We start from the raw sequence: 14,288 nt of genomic DNA, 5'->3' as shown, positions 1-14,288 counted from the left end.
GTGGGTAAGAGTGATTGCTCTCCAAGTCTGTGAACCTGTTTGAATGACCCATTCCGCAACTGAAAAGACCTGGCACCGTTGCTGAAAGGCAGAGGCAGGAGGATCAGGAGTTCCCGATCATCCTGGGCGACAGAGCGAGTTTCAGGTCAGCCAGAATCATACAGAGAAACCCTGACTCTAAAAAACGAAAGAGAGAGAGAGAGAGAGAGAGAGAGAGAGAGAGAGAGAGAGAGAGAGAGAGAGAGAGAGAGAACGTGAGAACATTCCATCCTACTTGACTAGGCTTTTCTTTTCCCCTTTGGGGAGAGGCACTCAGACCCCAGACTTGGAAGCCTCTCTGCCCAATCCCAGCCTTCTCAGCGAAGGGCCGCACTTAATTCCTAGAAAGTGAAATAACCCTGCTCCAATTACCTGCCGCACTGCCCGCAGCTAACAGTGAAGGCCCCATCTCCAGGGCTCGTCCCCTCAAGCACCATCCCCCCGCCCCCCTCGCTCCTCCTTTAGGATCCTCCTCCTTCCGGCTGCTGCTCAGCGTCTACCTCAGACAGCTCGCCGTGCTTTCAGGCCCACCTCCTTCAGGCCCGCGGCCACCGCGGCGGCTCCCGGGGTTACTCTGAGCACCGCCTCCGCCTCCGCGGGCCCGGCCTCTCAGACTCCTCCCCCGGGCACGCTCTCCCGGCTCGGCTCCGCCTTCAGCCTGCCCCTCCCCAGTGAGGTCCGGCCCGTCAGCCCTCGGGATCCCTGCCTTCGGCTCCCCGCTGGCCCGAGCTGCAAGCTGCTTTCACCCAGCCCCGCCATCCACCTCCGTCCCTCCCCCGTCCCCAGCCCCGCCAGGCCCCGCCCCCATATGCTCCGCCCCCACCAGGCCCCGCCCCGGCCCCGCCCTCCTCCTCTCGGCGCCGAGTCTCTGGACCTTTCCAAAGCCAAGGCGCGGGGGTGTGCGGGGAGTCCACGCGTTTGGAGAGCCGGGCCCAGGCAGGGCGGCGCCGGGAGCTGAGTGCTCGGGTGGCGGGATCCGTCCCGCAGGACCGAGCCGAGGACCGGGCGGGAGCCGAGGCGGCGGGCAGGCCGAGTGCAGACACCTGTCCGGCCCTCCTCCTCCTCCTCCTCCCCCCCTCTCCTCCCCGCGCGCGGCCGAGTGGTGGCGGCCGGCAGAAGGGACTCGCGGCTGCGGTGCTCGCGCCTCTGTCAGTGCGGCGGGGCGCGCGAGCGGCGCGGGGTGTGGAGCCGAGCGGGGCGGAAGCGGTCGCGACTCTCGCGCGTGTGCTCGGGCTCCTCACGCGGCGGCCCGGGCCGCCTCCTCTCTCCCGCCCTCCGTGAAGCCGGCCGCGCCGCGCGGCTTCCTCCGGACCTCAGCGCGGGTGAGTGCGGGCCGCGGGCCGCGGGCCGCTCCCGGGGAGTGCGGGAGGGCTGTTCCTTGTTCCTCACCTCCTCGGGCGGGCCGTTGCCTATTTTTAGAAACTCTTGTTTTCGGCCGTTCCGGGAGTCCCGGGAGCCGGAGTAACTCTCGGTTGCCCGCCCCCAGCGCCACCCCCCCCCCCCCCCGGTCCCTGTGAGCTTCCCCCTCCCAGGCCCGCCGCCCCGGGTCACCCGCCCGGGGCCACCTGCGCCCGCCCCTGGCCGCCTGGCGTTCGCGGCTTGCCTCTGGTCGGGGGGGCCCCCCGGGCCGGGGCCCGGAGTTGGGGGTGGGCCGGTGCCCGCTCGGAAGTTGGAGTCTTTTGTGCTCGCGCCCCGCCCCGGCCGGCGAGGGGAGGAGGGGAGGGAGCGGAGGTTGCGCCCCGGAGGCCTCGGGCGGGCTAGGGCCTGGCTCTGGCCTCAGTCGGGGCCCCAGGTTTCTTCCGGCTTCCCCCAGGTCCAGCTCTTTGGGTTCCCTTCGGCGCGCAAAAACCGATCCGTATTCCTCACGAGTCTGAGCGTCTCTCTCGCCACCCTTTGCCTATCCTTTGGTCGTTGTCACCTGGGGCGCGGAAGGGAGCGACCAGCTCTCCAACTGGGGCTGCGTCCGTCCCACACACCGCTCCTGCCCGAGCTTCAGTTTTCTCTGGGTGAAATGGGGTCAAAGGAGGGACGCATGCCTCTCAGGGTGTTAGTGAATTCGGGGAGGGAGTTAGTTACAGGGCCGAAGCGTTAAGCACCAACAGGTATCGTTTGGTGAGTCTGACCCAGGAACTTTGTGAAGGTGTCACCTAAGGTCCACCGCGGTCTCTCAGAGCTGTCTTTACTCACAAGCAGAAATCCAGGCGCAGAGAAATGAAACAGCCATAGAAGCACAGAGCTGTTAGTAACCGTTACTTATTTTCTGATAAAAGCAAGTGCCATCTCTTTGTGCAGAGGGCATTTTGATTTACCGTAGGCTTAACACCGTATATTTAAACTGTGGGTTCCTCCCCAAGACGCTGACAGATCAGTAATAGATAAAGTTCTCCTTTTGTTGCTGTCAGATCTCTGAGGGAAAGTGATTAGGGTGATAATTTTTGCTGTTTTGGGGGTAGGTGGATCCAGAGGTCTCCAAGTCTCGAACATAAATGAAGTTCTGAGGACCGCACTGAAGTGAACCCTTTACTTTTGTTTAGTGCATGTCTCCCTCTTCCCCCAACTTCCAATTTTGCGTGTTTGTTATGATCCTAGTTAGACGGTCAGGGATATAGGGACCTTCAGTCGTCATCTTCAGCACCCTGCTTTCAAGTAGCGTTATTTCTCTTTGTCTTCCAGTAAGTCCTAGAGGGGTTAAAGTGAGCTTAAATTAACTTTGGCAACTGTTTTCCTTTTGCAGTGAGTTTGATACTGGCTGCGGGGATCATCTGAAAAAAATCAGGGCTGGGTCTTGAGGTTTTCAAATTTGCATTAGTTCCTTGGATCTGTTGGTGGGCTGTACTTCACCCAGCCCTGAGAGTCTAGATTTACTAGTGGGATATAGGAGGTCGATGGCTTAATAGACCACCCCCTTTCCTTCTAACTGACCATTGGGAAGGGGACCGCTGTCTGAATAAACCTTGGTCATTACTAGGGTTCCCAGTAGCCGTTCTTCCAGTCTTTTTTTATTGTTATTATTTCTCCCGTACATTGTCATTTGTTGAATATGACCTACTTTTTCAGGCCTCAGAATCAGGGTTCTCAGGAAATTGGATATCTTAAAGACCCTGTGTAATCTCAGCCACTTTCTGCCTCATGTCTAAAAGGCCAGATGTCTGTGCCTTCTAGTTATTGCTTTGTTTTAGTTTCCTAATGGTTTAGGTACACTTCTGTAACCATTATCTGATTTCTAATCTAGTGTGAAGTTGTTTGCCGGCTTGATTCACACCTTTGTAGTGTCAGGCAGTGGAGACAAGATGAGGACGTTTGTTTTAGAATCACAGGATTTAACTGATGTTGACTTCTGCAAGGATCTGAGCCACTTCTTGTGGCCCTTTGAGTCTGTTTCATTATGTGTAAGTCTCATTGGGTGCTATAGAGACTACAAGAAAGTGATTATGAAAATGCTTGTTACAATTAATAATAGCCAGGCGGTGGTAGTGCATGCTTTTAATCCCAGCACTTATGAGGCAGAGGGAGGCGGATCTCTGAGTTCGAGGCCAGGCTGGTCTACAAAGTGCATCCAGACAGCCAGTGCTACACACAGAGAGAAACCTTGTGTTGAAAAACCAAAACACCAACCATACAACCTCAACAACAAAAGCTAACATTTATTAGTCAGTCACAGGACTGAAGTTTTCAGTGGAGCATGTCATTTAATCCTTAGAGCAGTCTATGAACTGAATATTACTTCTGTTTACAGAAGAAGCAGGCTTAGAGAAAGGTTACGTGACTTGCTCAGGACCATGCAATTGGTAATTGGCCAAGCTGGATTCACTCTGCAGACATGAAAGTTAGATGCTTTCAAAAATTGTGGTGTCAGATATGTATGTCATATTTTAAACAGTTGGCATTGTAACAGTTTTACAGTGTACGGTTCTGTGGGACTAAGTGTATTTACATTTTTGTACAGCTGACACCTCCAAATTACCTTGCCTTCCCCACCTGAAACTCTCCTGGTCATACACTGTACTGGTCTTGTTGCAGACTCCTGGCAAACACTATTCTGTTTTCTGCTGTGAAGTTGACTACCCTAGGACATTCACAGTGAAGAGAACTAAGTCAGTCTTTGTCCTTTTGTGATTGCCAAATCTAGTATTTCCTTTCTTCATTTTGATGTTTGGTAAATGCAGAATGAATTATAGGTCTTGTCAGTGGCAGAGTGAGACCCCTAGAGCAGGAATCCAGGTGTGGTTGTACCTCTGGCAAAGCCCCCTTCTCCACACGACAGTTCAAGATTTATTGCTGAAGCCAGTTATGGACATAACTATTTTTGGATGAGACAGCCTATCCTTGAGCTAGAACTCAGACTGCTCCATAGCCTCTGGTTGTGCATGCCTGGTTGGCCACGAGGATTGGTCATACGTAGCTGCAGTGATGAGGAATAGCAGAGCGATGACAGCAGCTCAGATCTAAACCTGTCAGCTGATTAAGAGGATTACCTCAATGGCAAGCTCCCCTGTTGTGTCCCTCTCCTTTCATGAAGGCACACGGAAGGGATTGTTTGGAGTCTGGAGTCTTAGAAATTTTTATGGATCCTCACTGCTCTAGGTGGTTAGGGTAGGTCAGGTGTTGCATTTAGTCTTTTAAATTCATTTTGGTTTATCTGTTTCTGTGCCTTTTTTTTTTCCCCCAAGACAAGGTTTCTCTGTGTGTAGTCCTGGCTGTCCTAGACTTGTTCTATAGACCAGGCTGTCCTCAAACTCAAAGATCCACCTGCCTCTGCCTCCCAAGTGCTGGAGTTAAAGGCATGCGCCACCACCTGGCTTGTAGTGATATTTTTGTATTTATGAAGTTTGGCTGGAATTTTGCTTTGATGGTAGATAATGTGGCTTTGGAGTAGATCATGTTCAGAGACAAGCAACAGGACAGTGAACATATTGTGCTCTCTAAAAGTCTGATAGCTCACTTTGCCTATGTACTGAAGTCAGATAGTATTAAAAAGTATGTTTGATAAAGTGCCATTTCTTCTCCTTCTTTTCTTTTGTGGTACTTGAGATTGAACGTGGAGTTGATACATGGAAGGTAAGCCCTCGAGTACTGAGCGAGGTCCCCAGTTTTGGATAGACATTTGTATCTTTATTTAGTTTTATGTGTCTGGATGTTTTGTCTGCATATGTATCTGTGCACCATGTGTGCAGTGCCTAAGGAGGCCAGATGATGTCAGATTTCCTAGAACTGGAGTTGCAGGCAGTTGTGAGCTGCTCCCAGGTGGGTAGTGGGAATTAGCCCAGTGCTCTTCACCATTGAACAGGCTCCAGCCCTTGGGTAGAGGTTTATAGTTGATATAGATGACTACATGATTCAGTGGATACATCAGTATTGGAAAGTTTTGTTCTGTTTTTGAGAAAGGGTTTTACTGTGTAGCTAAGACTAGCTTGGAACTTGGCACATCTGCCTCAGCCTGGAGTTAAACAAGGACAGGACCATGAAGACATAGAGGAATGACATCTAACCCAGCATTGTGGGCCAAGAGGGCATCCTTGGAGAAGCTGGCCAGGGAGAGGTGGAAAGAGCTGTAAATGCTAGAGATGGTAATGGTGTTAGGTGAGACTTGGTGCTTACTGTATCAGGTACAATTTTTAGGCATTTAACATTTGTTAACCTCTTCCCTGAGAGGTAACTAAAATTATTTTTAGTACTATGTACGTGAGGAAACAATCTCAAAGGGATTAAATTAACTTCTCAAGGTTCCCAGGTAAATGTAAAAAGCCTCAGACAAGTGGATATGGTGATAACAAGACTGGCAAGGTAGGTAGAGTAGAAGTCAGCTCACAGGCCCTGTGGAGGACCTTGGATTTATCCTGAGTGTGAGGGGGCCTGTGAAGGCTGTCTCTGGTACTAGAGAGTGAACTGAGAGCTAAAGCACTATGGGTAAAGACTAGTTAGCCAGGTACTGTATCATTGGCTCAATGTTCTGGTGTTTCAGATGACAGTAACAAGAGTATGTATGCATGAAAAAAGTGAACCAAGTAATAAGACAAAGATTGTTGAATGGGGGATAAGGAAGGAGACACATTTCTATCTGTCATAGGTGAGGGTTTAAGTGGGAACAAAGAGAGAATACAGAAGGGAAGGGCGAAGATTTGTCATATAAAGTTGGTTATCGTACATCTGCTTTCATTAATTTCTATTATAGATAGGAGTTTTATAAGCTGGAGCCAGTGGTGAAATGAGATAGATGGGGGTTAGTGTGACTTCAAAGTCTATTTGGCTAAACCAGCAGTTTTCAATCTGTAGGTTTTAACTGTCAGAAACACATATTTCCAGCTGTCTTAGCAACGGAGATACCACTTAGTAGCAAAATTACAGTTACGAAGCTGGGCGTGGTGGCACACACCTTTTAATCCCAGCGCTTGGGAGGCAGCAGCAGGTGGATCTTCATGAGTTCAAGGCCAGCCTGGACTACAGAGCGAGTTCCAGGACAGCCAGAGCGCTTATACAGAGAAACCCTGTCTTGAAACCTCCCCTTCCCCAAAGAAAATTACAGTTATGAGATAGCAACAAAAATAATTTTATGGCTGGGGGGTCACTACAACATGAAGCATTGTATTAAAGGGTCATAGTGTTAGGTAGGTTGAGAACCACTGGGCTAAACTGAGTGATGCAAATGCTGGTCCCTAGGCTCTAGATTTGTACAGCTGCAAAGCTTTTGTTAAGCAAGGATAAACTTAGATTTTCTCTAGACAACTACTTCTAACATTCTCTGTGTTCCAGTGTGCTGCTCTATAAGTATTGTCACCTTAGCTAGGCACCAGAAAACCAAAAATGAATAAAAGAGCCCATGGACCTCCCTTTCTAGAAGATCAACAGATCTTAGTGACTTCGGTGTAGCAGTACAATGGGGAGAGAAGAAGATGGTGGGATTAAGCTGGACAGGACCGGATGGGATTGTATCAGGGACTGTTGATTAGGGATTGGGGTCTGGAGATCACTTTCCAGACTTTTTTGTTTTGTTTTGTTTTTTGTTTTCCGAGACAGGGTTTCTCTGTGTAGCCTTGGCTGTCCTGGAGGACTCACTTTGTAGACCAGGCTGGCCTTGGACTCACATCGATCCACCTGCCTCTGCCTCCCGAGTGCTGGGATTAAAGGCGTGTGCCACCATGCCCGGCTCACTTTGCAGACTTTTTATCAGGTGTCAAATGCTCAGGTTTGTTCATCTGAATAACTAAGGTCCCTCCTAGCAGTAACATTTTCTGACTAGATAATGTAGACACTGTATCTCCAGGAGAGGTATTTACCTCCCAGACATCTTAGGCAGTTAGGGGTTGGATAGGGGAGGAGATAACAAGCAAGAGGGCTTTCATGAAAGTGCCTGTAAAAACAGGTACTCAATTGTGGGTTCATGTTAAGGGGGGAAGTGACAGCAGTAATGCCTGCTTGTTTTTTCCTAGGTAGGAAAGGAAAATTTGAGATCTGTCCTTAGGACAGAGGGTGTCATAAGTTGGAAGATTGCCTGAGGATTATCTGGTCTGGTCTGTTGCTTCTAAGTGTGTTAGCTTGAATGGGCCTCTTTTATTCACTGATCCTGTTTTCTTCATTAAGTAATCTAGGAAGTCCCTGAAATTCTATAAAGGCCAAGATTAGAGATAGGAAGTGGTGACAGATTGGAGGACCCTTTCTACTCCCCTTCCCTCTTTCCCCTTGTGTGAATACATAGGACTGTGCCTGGGTACCATTGTTAACTGTTTTCCTTGTTTCCATGGCACTTCCTTTTTCTTTCATGTTACGTTTCATGCCATTTCAAATTGCTTTTGTAATGCATGTGCTATGCCTCTTTGGAGGAAAAACAGGAAGATGAAATGTGGTCTCTTTTCTAATCTCCATCTCTAGAAGAACACTTAAGGCTGTCTACTGTGTCCTACTGTGGATGTGTTAAGGAATCAGGGTGTGGCTGACTGAATACTTAGGTTTCCCAGAGGGCATCTGGGAATGTTGAGAGTTAATGAGAGTGCAAAATCTAGCAGTTCTCTCACCATGTGTAGTGAATTCCATAAGGGTTAAAATAGCATTTGGTGGGCTTTTGATGCTGCCAAACTCATGTTAGTTATAATTAACTAAGACTGGAATTTTAGTCTTCCTTTCTGTAAAACAAGGTGATAGAACTAGATAATCTTTTAATTTTATTATTGTTTGTATGTATGAGTGTGATGTATGTGTCATGTCTCAAGTGCGGAGGTCTTTAGGGAGTCAGTTCTCATCTTTCACCCTGGGTTCTGATCTGTCACCAGATTTTCTTTCTTTTTTTCCTTCGAGACAGGGTTTCTCTGTGCAGTCCTGGCTGTCCTAGACTCACTTTATAGACCAGGTTGGCCTTGATCTCACAGAGATCCACTTGCCTCTGCCTCCCGAGTGCTGGGATTTAAGATGTGCGCCACCACATCCAGCCTGGAATAGAGAATCTATTTTATGGAAATGGCTTAGGAATTTGTCTCTGGAAGAAGAAAGGGGTTTACTTAAATCATTAATGATATCTCAGGGTTAGATTCTGGGGTCATCAAATATATCTTTTACTATATGAACAGATGGATATTGCTATTTAGAGTGGACAGATAGCTGAAAATATGTGAGGTTAATTTATCAAATTGCTGAGTTCCTTTATAATCTTGGAGTCTGAAGTCCTATGGTCAAAGTTGGGAGCCTAAGACTATATAGAATATTACATTTGAATATGTGACAAACTGTCTGAATATCCCTTAAAAAAAAGGAAAGTAGGATAGTAGAATAGCACAATAATAGGCATGAAAAATACTAGTTTCAAAACATTTTTATTTGGTTGGTTTTTTAGAGATAGAGTCTGTAGCTCTGGCTGTCCTGGACCCCACTAGGCAGAGCAAGTCAGTCTAGAACTCACAGAGATCCACCTGCCTCTGCCTCTCCACTGCTAGGATTAAAGACATGTACCACTATGCCTGGCTCCCAAACAAGCATTTTTGCAGACTTTTACTCTTACTGCAGACATCCGGCCCTTGAAATGACATCTATAGAGATGAGTAGTTCAGCCAGCTTGTCAAGCTAAAACTTGCGGGTGGTTTTCTTTCCTACCTAGGCCATACAGCCCATATCCTTCCCTGATTAGCTCATAACTTTTAATAACTTATTTTAATCTATGTTCTGCCACATGGCCTGTTACCTCTGCATATGTCTGTCCTATTTCATATGTTCCTGGGTGAATCTTCCAGGCCTTGCTCTATCCCAGAATCCTTTTTGCCTTCCGGATATCCCACCTTTTCTACCCTTTCTATAGGCCATAGGTTTTTTTTTAAATTGACAGGCAATGCGTCCATCCAACACACAGGATACTCTCGCTACAAAAAAAATGATTGCTTTACTCCAAATAAATATTCTCTTTTAGAAAGCAAAGTTTGGCAGCTTAATGCTTTTGGCCAGGTTTTCTTCATTCTGGAGGTATTTAACTGGTATTTAGCTGTCTCCTGTTTATTAAAGATTTTAGTAAGCTTAGTTAAAGGTTATGTTTGCATGGTTTCTCTTGATCTGTTTGTCTAGTTTGCTTTGTAGTTCTTTATGCTAGTGAAAGCAAGCCTAGCAGGAGACTTAAGAGGGCCATTTCTGTAGTTCATCATTTAGCTGGTCTAGGTTTTTCTTTGTGTTAGGTCTGATCATGCTACACTGAGAAGTCACATGTAACTTGTTCCAAGACCATTTTCAGTCTGTAAGCTGTCAATGAGGAACGGTGCTGTCAGTATAATAATAATGAGGGCTGTGCGTGAATCAGTGGGACAGAGGAATAGCTTTTCTTAAAACAGTTAAGTCTCACCTTAAATTGACTTCACACCAATTAAAATAGCCCTTTCTATAGCTAGGGTTGTGAATAGGGTTACTGTGCTATCTTGATGGCGTAATGCGACCATGTTCAGGAATCCCAGTTGCACATCTTCTGTTTCTAAGCTCATCTAGTTATTGCAGCAATTTTGTGTACCTACTGTGTGCTCTCCTAGTAGAGAACATAAAAACCAAGCAAGATTATTCCTACTTAAATTTGTTTTTCAATACTGAGAGGATAGGTAAAACTAATCAGAGCTGGTTAGACGGCTCGTCGGGTAAAGAACTTTATTTGTTGCTCAGCCTGATTACTTGAGTTTGATTCCTGAGATCCACATGTGCAAAAAGAACCTTGACCTACACATGGGCATTATTGGGGGGGGGGGGACATTATACAAACACTCTAAGTAAATTTAAAACAAGCGACAATTTTTATCTCATTCCTTCCTTTGTTTCTCTGGTCCAGATACCCGAGTTTATTCAGTGGAAGTAGCATAACTGATGGGTAATATGACTAGGTAAGGGGCTTTGATTGTCTGACTTCTAGTGTATTGATTTGTTTTTGGTATTTTCTTCCCTTCTTTTCTTCTGCCTGTTATCCAGCCAGTTGTCTATTTTTCATATCCAGTGTGTCTATAGGGGAGAACAGTGACCCTGGTGAGGGTCCAGACATCTGCCTAGTACCTAGCATCAGTTCTTTGGCTGGCTTCCAGAAAGATTTGGTATTGTCCAGCTTCTGCCTTAAGAATAAGGGGAAACAATTTTTATATTGAATTATTACATTCTTTTAGTATAAAATAGGTCTTTGCTTTATTTGCAGTACAGTTATTTGAGTGTTTTTTGAATTTGATAAATTTGTAATTTACTAATTGTGATTCTCAAAAGTTCATCATTGTGACTTCTATCTCTGACTGCTTTGTTGCATGGAGTCTTAGAAAATGGAAATAGAGGCTGGATGCCTTCAATCCCAGCACTTGGGAGGCAGAGAGAGGCAGATCTCTGTAAGTTGAAGCCAGCTAGGTCTACAGAGCAAGTGCCAGGACAAAACCACCACAACAAAAAAGTGAAAATGGAAATAGAAATGGAGGAGACATGGAGGTTCCCCTAATTTGAAGGATTTTTGTTTTGTTTCTGTTTTTTCCAGAGTTACCCTTGGCTGTCCTGGACTTTGTAGATCAGGCTGGTCTTGAACTCACAGCGATCTATCTGCCTCTGCCTCCTGAGTGCTGGGATTAAAGGTGTACACCACCATGCTTAATCTCAAACAGCCCCCCCCCCCTTTTGGTTTTTCGAGACAGGGTTTCTCTGTGTAGCCTTGGCTGTCCTGGACTCTCTTTGTGGACCAGGCTGGCCTTGAACTCACAAAGATCCACCTCCCTCTGCCTCCCAAGTGCTGGGATTAAAGGTGTGGGCCACCACTCCTGGCCACCTTTAAAGGAGAGAAGTTACTTAGAATGGTGTATTGTAGTCATGATTTCTTTAAGCAATTTAGCATTGCCTGAGGGGTCTAAAAGAACAAGTTGGTGTAGGCTTAGAGTTTTCTTTTAAAAAATATTTATTATGTATATTTGGTGTTTAGCCTATATGAATGTCTGTGTGAGGGCGTCGGATCCACTGGAACTTGAGTCACAGACAGTTGTGAGCTGCCATGTGGGTACTGGGAATTGAACCCCAATCATCTGGAAGAGCAGCTAGTGCTATTAATTGCTGAGCTGTCTCTCTAGCCGCATGGCTTAGAACTTTTTAGGGTTCTTAAACACTACAAACTCACTTCTAACCCACAAACCAGAGGAAAGGAAGAAAGAATGTTCATAGGAAAAAGGGGTTGTGGATCTGTTTAGACGTAGTTCCTTGGGCCATTTCCACTCTGCGTTGTCATGATACCAGCAGTCCAGTCCAATAGCCAGTACCAGACAGCACATGAACCCATAGCGGTGGCCCAATCCAGCAGGAACAGCAAGGCTCCGCCGAATCTGCACAAGTCCATGGAAGCCCCTGCCACTTACCTATTACTTCTGACAAATGACTACCCTGCCATTTTACTTTCTTTTCTTTAATAACACTACCTAATTTTCATCTTAACCTGGTAAGGAGAGCAATATATAGAATATTAACCCCAACTTAAAAATTAGAAAATGGAAGTTCAGTGAGAAAAAAGATTTCTCCAGGTTACCTTATTAGTGCCATATAAGCAGGGGTTTTCTGTAGGAAGGGAAATCTCTTTGGGTTGTAGTGACATCTGAGCAAGTATCTAGAATTAAGAGAAATCACTTGGCTATCTGAGCCTGGATCAGTCTTGTAGTAAGAGGGTAATGTCTGAGAGTGTGTTTGTTTCTAACAGCCTGTCGTACTGAGACTACAAACGGTCAGATGCCAGTATTTCTGTTTCTGGTGGTATCTATCACCCAGACTACCTAGAAGAAACATCCAGGTACTTTTTCTCTAAGTCGTTTACCCCCTCTTTGTACTTTTTAAAGATGTCATTAGAAACTTACACTACAGGGATAGTGAGGTTTCGCATAATGTGAACACAGAGCAGAGATAGAGACGAATGACTAGAGCAGCACCGTGTTCCTGGCAGTCATAGCAGGGGAGGACATGTCTCAGTTGTGATAAAACAGCATGACCAAAAGAGCAGCTTGGAGAGGAAAGGGCTCATTTCATTTTACAGCTTCAAGTCCGTCATTAGGGAAGTCAGGGCAGGAATCTGAAGGCAGGAACTAATACAGAGGCCACAGAGGCTCCCATGGCTCCCTTGGTGCCATGGTGGTTGCTGGGAATTGAACTCAGGGCCTTTGGAAGAACAACCTCTGAGCCATCTCTCCAGCCCCCTTTTCTCTTATAAAATGTTTTCTAGATTTACTTTGCTTGATGTGTGTAAATTTTGCCTGCACATACATATGTGCACTGTGTGTGTGCATGAATGTTAGAAGAGAGTGGCGGTTCCCCGGACTGGAGTGACAGATGGTTGTGGACCATCATGTAGGTGCTAGGAACTGAACCCAGATCCTCTGTAAGAGTAACAAATGCTTTTCACTGCCGAGCCATCTCTCCATCCCCAAGCCTGCTGTCTTATGTATCCAGGACCATCTGCATAGGGGTGACATCACCCCCAAGTGAACCGGGCCCTCCTACCTCAATTGTTAATCAAGGTAATGCCCTACAGTCTGTGGAGCTATTTTCTTAATTAAGATTCCTTCTTTCCATGTATTTAAGAGTGTTGTTGTGTCCCGCAGCCCCTCCCCCCCCCCCCCCCCCAGCAGGGCGTGGTGGGGTAAGCCTTTAATCCCAGCACTTGGGAGGCAGAGGCAGGTGGATTTCTGTGAGTTTGAGGCCAGGCTGTTGTTGTTGGTTTTTTTTTTTATTAATTTATTCTTGTTACATCTCAATGGTTACCCCATCCCTGTGTCCTCCCATTCTTCCCTCCCTCCCACTTTCCCCTTACTTCCTCCCCTATGACTTTGACTGAGGGGGACTTCTTCATATGCTCATAGGGTATCAAGTCTCTTCTTGGTTTTTGAGACAGGGTCTCTCTGTGTACCCTTGGCTGTCCTGGACTCACTTTGTAAACCAGCCTGACCTCAAACTCACAGTGATCCACCTGCCTCTGCCTCCCAAGTAAGTGCTGGGCTTACAGGCATGTGCCACCATGCCCGGTCCTTGTTTTTTGCTTAAAGTGGATGAGGAGGATGGGAAGCACTGAGACCCAATTTCTTAGCTCACTTGTTACTTGTGTGTTTGCTCAGGGAAAAATGACCATATTTTTGTTAGCTTTTATCTTGCCCCTGGAACCTTGCTGGGTGTTTATTTCCTGTAGTTTCACCATATCACTTTGAAAGGCTGGCATGAACATAGATCGTGTCTTATGTCTTAGAGCCTTTCTTCTTTGTTCTATAAGCAAATATTAGAAAATGTACCTTAAATTACCTGGTGGGGGGGAAATAGATGGCCGTGGCTGCTCCATAATGTTAAACATTAGTCAGCTCTTGATTCTGTGTCTGTGGGGCATTTGTTAAAAGTCTGGGGATGTCAGAGCATCCACTAGAGACATTTACCAGAGGGCTATAGGCTCCTGGTCAGTTTGAATATTTGTTTTTAAAATCTGATCTGGATGAATCTGTCTTTATTAGTAGCTACAGTGAATTAGTTGTGTGCTCATTTTGTAATGATGCCATACTTGGTTCCATGTCTTTGTGCTAATAGAGGTGATACTCAAAGTTCTCTTGTTGGGTGAAGGTGCTTTTGTAGAAATAGTGAAAGAATCTAGAGGCTAATGGAATGCCACCCTGCTGCATGGGCAGCAGACACCCAGGGGAGGCTGTTCACTCCCAGTGGCATCTAATGAAGGCAGTTTTGCTCTTTTGCAAGGAAAAGAAACTTGTAGTTGTGAACTTGAGAGAGGCAGCCCTTTCAGAAAAAACAGTTCTGTTACC

At 46.5% G+C, this 14,288-nt stretch overlaps 1 protein-coding gene across 4 annotated transcripts in view; it reads left to right on the top strand.

Moving 5' to 3' along the window:
• Positions 1 to 917: 917 nt before the first annotated feature.
• The window catches only part of RALY (RALY heterogeneous nuclear ribonucleoprotein), a 75,268-nt gene continuing 61,897 nt past the window's right edge, over positions 918 to 14,288 (top strand). Inside the window, exon 1 of one of the 4 annotated variants that reach the window (XM_084775795.1) lies at positions 918 to 1,361. The gene's annotated coding sequence lies outside the window, so the exon portion shown is untranslated. The remainder of the gene's footprint in view (positions 1,362 to 14,288) is intronic. The other 3 variants (XM_084775794.1, XM_084775796.1, XM_084775797.1) reach the window with 3 other exon arrangements.

Source organism: Acomys minous (assembly GCF_964271855.1).
Source record: "Acomys minous genome assembly, chromosome: 3".
NCBI classification, from domain to species: Eukaryota; Metazoa; Chordata; class Mammalia; order Rodentia; family Muridae; genus Acomys; species Acomys minous.
Note: the sequence above shows the minus strand (reverse complement) of the source record. Positions and strands in the feature narration are given on the sequence as shown.